Source organism: Crocodylus porosus, unplaced genomic scaffold (assembly GCF_001723895.1).
Source record: "Crocodylus porosus isolate Cpor-Errol unplaced genomic scaffold, CroPor_comp1, whole genome shotgun sequence".
In the NCBI taxonomy this organism is placed as follows: domain Eukaryota; kingdom Metazoa; phylum Chordata; order Crocodylia; family Crocodylidae; genus Crocodylus; species Crocodylus porosus.
The window spans coordinates 60,888,450-60,893,458 of NW_017728948.1; positions in this window are offsets into that span (position 1 = coordinate 60,888,450).

The window sequence follows — 5,009 nt, forward strand, 5'->3', positions numbered from 1 at the left end:
CCCTCCCCCCTCCTCCAGCCCCCCCAACCCCTTACTTACTGACACTGAAGCCCTAGTACTGCAGCACGCTTCCTTATGCTTCAGCCCCAGGGCAAGGGGCCAATCACAGAGACACTATGGCATCCAGAGCACCTTTGTGGAGGACCTGGCCTCTGGTTGCCTCAGGGCATGATCTGGGACTGTGCACTGCCCCACTTTTTTTAACTCCATTTTAAAAAAAAAAAATTAACTCTAATTTTCTCCCTGTGCTACAAACTTTCAGCTCAGGGAACATTTCTTCATTCCTGCAAGTGCTCAAAAGGGGTTTGAGATGGGGCAAGAAGCACATGCACACTTGTCTGGACATGCCTGTATTGACCAACCCAGCTGTTCAGCTTGGTTTGGCAACCTATATCTGACCACCCAGACTGGTCAAGGCTAGCCTGAAGCCTAGAGTAGGGCCTAACATTCCACCCACTTCTTGTCACTGGAGTGGCTGGATAGGGCCATATGACCTTGCAGTTCCCTGATTTGGTTTGTTGGTAACCTTGCTCTGTTCAGTCCTCTGGTGCATTTGACTTGGCTTGGTCTTAGTCTCCACCCTCAATTTGTTCTCCTAGCTTTCTGACTCAGTTTGTTGGTAATCTTACTCACTGTTTACTACTCTGGCCCTCTTGACTCAGTATGTTATTTGTACTCTACTCTCTCATTTACCTCCTGGCTTTTTGCCCTCATTTGTCCCTGGACTCTGCTTGCCTGTCCTGAACCTGGTCAACACTGTGATACTTGAGTGGCCCCAGACCTGGTTTCCCATGTCCTGGTGTGTCAGCCTGGATTTTACAGGACCAATATATGTGCTGCTTAAATGGTTTCTTCTCTGCAACTCATCACTTAGCCCTCCCATATCATAGATTGAGCACTTGACAGTATACATTGGGTACATATTTGTGTTCCCCCCTTACAACCAACAAAGGCTTTCTCCCCTGTACAGTTTGTCCCTGGTGCTATGGGACTTAAAGACCACATCCAAGCACACAATACAGGCACATGTGGTTTGTGGCACCACAACCCTTTTTGTGGCACCAGAAACCACACACCTAGAATGTTAAAACATGCTTCCCACTGCAAATTTACAGTGTAGGGGCAATTCTGCTACCAGGAAATTCCAGTAGCAAAACCCCCCCAGAAAAAAAGCAGTGTGGCACATGCCAGAGGAGAAACTTGGCTTGAGATATACTACTTGTTACAATACTAGTTGTTTATTTCATACACAAGCAATGTGCTAACATACAGAAATGCTCCAAGAGTCCAGCAATAGTGTATTGTGGTAAATAAATATTTTATTTTGTATGAAAAGATGAGTTTTTTAAAACACTAAAGAAAAAGTTATTTGTGTATGTACCTTTAAAACAGGAAAGAATTGTGTATACTTGTAAAAGGAGGCTTCATATTGTTTCCCCTACAATCTCATATATGCTAGATAGCTAATTCTTTTGCTCTCTTGATGAAGAAAAGGTCTTTGATTGGGTCAACCCCAAGTTCTTATTCTGCAGTCTGGAAGCCTTTGATTTAAGCTTGTTTTTACTTCAACCATTTGTCTTCTGTACCTAGATATCTCTAATGTGATCTGCTTGGTCATTTTCCTGCTGGGTCAGGCCAAGATGACAACTCTGAAAAGCCACAGAAACCAGCTCACAAGGGCCAGCTCCGATGATATCTTCTAACTTTTCTGCTTCTTGATCTGGGCACATGACCTTTCAACAAAATGTGGACCGGTTTGTGTTGAGCTGGATCATGGAAGAATACCATCTGTGAGGTGGAAGATGGGCAACTGCTCCTACATATATAATGACATGAAGACACTGGGGGAGGGGTTTTCAGTCTCTGGTGTTCTGGTTGCTGACAAGTGTTTCATGCTTGGCCCCCGGGAGGGCCACATCCTTTTACATTTTCACCATTTGCTTTTAAAGGTTGTATAATAGAGTTTTTACAAAAAATCTTTTTCTCTCTCTCATCTTTTAGATAAGAGTCAATGTGGCTTGTTACTCTTTCCTATATACTGTACCAAATCTTTCAAATTTTGAATTTGGAAGGGCAACTCCCTTCCTTTTGGAAAAACTAGTAAATAATTCAGGAACTTGTTAATGAAAAAGCCCAAGATCTTGGTGCATACAGGATGTTGATCCCAACCATTTACATACAAGTTTGGCTTCAAACGTAAACCATTCAATTCTCCTCTTTGTGTATTTGTGTTAGAAACTGTTACAGGTGTCTAATGAAATTAAAATAAGCATCAAATTTCAGATTAAATGCATCAAAGCTAATCAGTGTATAGCACGAGCAGATTTCATTTTGACAACGGGGTTGAGGATTTTTCCCCCCTTTGTCGGAACTATTTAATTTACAGTTATAAAGTGGATAGCCTAGAGTTAATTTATGTTGTGAATTTCCTTCAGTTTGCCAAAAGAGCTGGAAGGCACTTATTAAATGCTAAGGCTCTGCTTTCAGATCCTGTTTCAAATAATACTTTCAGACCTGGAGATTACACAACTATCTAAAAAAGTAAATTAATTGAAATAAACAAAACAGTATAAATGTAACTATTCCTCTGTGTAACATTCTTATATGGTTTGTACTCAACCCTTAATTTCCTCTCCCATTTGGTCCTAATAATCAGCTGAAACTGCCTTCATACAGAAGTGAAAACTGGCCCAGATGGCAAGCTTGTCCTAATTTTATCTTAGCTAACTTACTTGTGGTATTTTTTTCTCCCTTTTCTGTTAAATTCTCTAGTTTTCAAGCTTTACTTCATAATTCTTTTTAAGTATCTAGCTTAATATTTTTCTATTTTAAGATATATCTACACTGCAGAACATAGTGCAGACATCTCTGAAGTAGCTGTAAATGAGTCAGTTGGGTACTGGTAGCAGTGTAATCATGGCAATGGGTCTCAACACAGGGTAATTAGCTATGGCCCCTATTGGCTATTCTGTAATTTTCATTTAATATTAAACTGTTTTCATTAGATAAGCAGCTACTGGACCCAAGACTAGAACCCAGTGACCCTCCCCTCCAGGGCATGTCTCTCTCAGTGAGTCTGCCTCCATCCAATTCAATCACATTCCTGGCCTCGCATATCTCCTAGTCCTGGCTGCACAGAGGACTGAGTGCTCTGCACACAGCCTGACCCATGGTCCATTCATTGGCAGACTTTGCTAGGTAGCAGAAGAGCAGGTTTTAATCCTTTCTGGATTGGGGGAGCAACAGGAATGGAGGTGGCAAGGTTAAGAGCCCAAGCAGTTCCATTCTGGGAAGACACTTACATGCCCAGAGTACAACGTGCTCAAAAAGGAAGTGTGGAGAAAATGTAGCTACATAAAATCCCAACTATGTGTCAGTGCCAAAAATTGCAGTTATACAACTACACAAGTCCACTTAGGTGCAAAAATGTGAAATAGGTTTAGCCCCCAAAGTATAACACTACGTCAGAACTAAAGAATAGAAAATACTTTACATAGTACAGTAGTAAATTGGATGCTATCTATCTGGAAAGGTTTCAGTAAATTAAAAGCACATGTGTTTTCTTCCTTATGAAAATAAAAAGTGGAAGAGGAAAACTGAATATGTGAAAATCAATAAACAGAAAACAGAAAAACAATCAAAATCAAAAACAAAAAACAGAAAATGTAATTGTAACTCAGGGTATTTAGGATGTTCATAATGTTTGGAAAAAAAATCTAAACAAAAGCAAGAACGATAAGATCTTTAGAGAGACAGGAATATGTGGATTAGGATGAAATAGTCCTAGGATCAAAACATTTTTAGTTAATAACATCTAAGGAAGTTTGTCTAGTTCAGTGATTCAGTAAGGGCGCTGTGGCATCTTTCAAAGCATGAGATCCTTTCAAGGATGCTATGAGATGTCATACAATATTAGCATGGTTAGAAGAGCAAACACATGCATAATTCAAAAAATAAACTCAGAGATTTCAAATAAGAATCCAGAGTGTCAAAAAACATTCTGATGTGTTGAACCTTGCAAAATAATTGCTCAATTACTTTTTGCAGTAAAAAAATGAATGAAATTAGTTTTTCAAATTGAGTGCCACTAAATTCAGAAAAGTTATGGAGGAAGACCTTGAGTCTAAAATGTTTGAGAACCACTGATATAGTTTATAGGAACACTGTTAGAAAACACTTACTAAGATGTAGTTGAGACAGGGTTTGTACCAATTGTACATCTCTGGTAGCTGTACCAGGGTAAATTGGTGCAGCTACCAGTTTAAAAAAGGAAAGCCAGGATTGGAATAGTCATATTCAGTTTCAAGCCAATAAAGTTCTGCTTCGCAACTTCTCTTCAGCAAATATTCTTGGTTTCTTTTCCCCATTGCATGTGGTACCCACAGGATATGAAATTCAAACTAATCAGGCACACAGACCCTTTTAAACCTCATGAGAAAAGGAAAGGAAGTAAAAGCTGGTTATGTCAAATAGTGGCCTAAATTTCACACATGTCCTCATGCTGAGCTCAGCAGATGTGTCAGAGGCCTGCACTTTATTTCTACAGTCATACTGGCTCCTGCATTTTGAACATTTTACATTTCCTTTTGGCACAGAGTCTACAGGTTTAATGATTTTTCCAGGTTAAGTCTTTAAAGGAATCATATCTGATACAATCATGTGAGCCATACAAGGCGTGCTGGAGGAAGCTCAGATTGCAACATTTATAGGGTTAGTTCTATGGATTTTTCCATTAAGATTTGATCAGGTGTACTAAATTTAATTTCCCTTTGAAATGCATTGGGACACAGCATATCCTGTGCAGGACTTGTGGCTTCTGAAATCCCTTGTATGAGAAAACTGCTGGTATTAGCAGGTGAGACTCAGTAGTGCTAGTACAGTTGAACCTCTTTTCTAGGTCAGAGCTGTTTGCCTCTCTGTATTCTAATGACTGGAAGTGGCTGAAATTCACTTGTTTCTGTGAATAAAACCAGATGAGTTGGCTGTACTCTAATTTGTGCCCCTTAAAT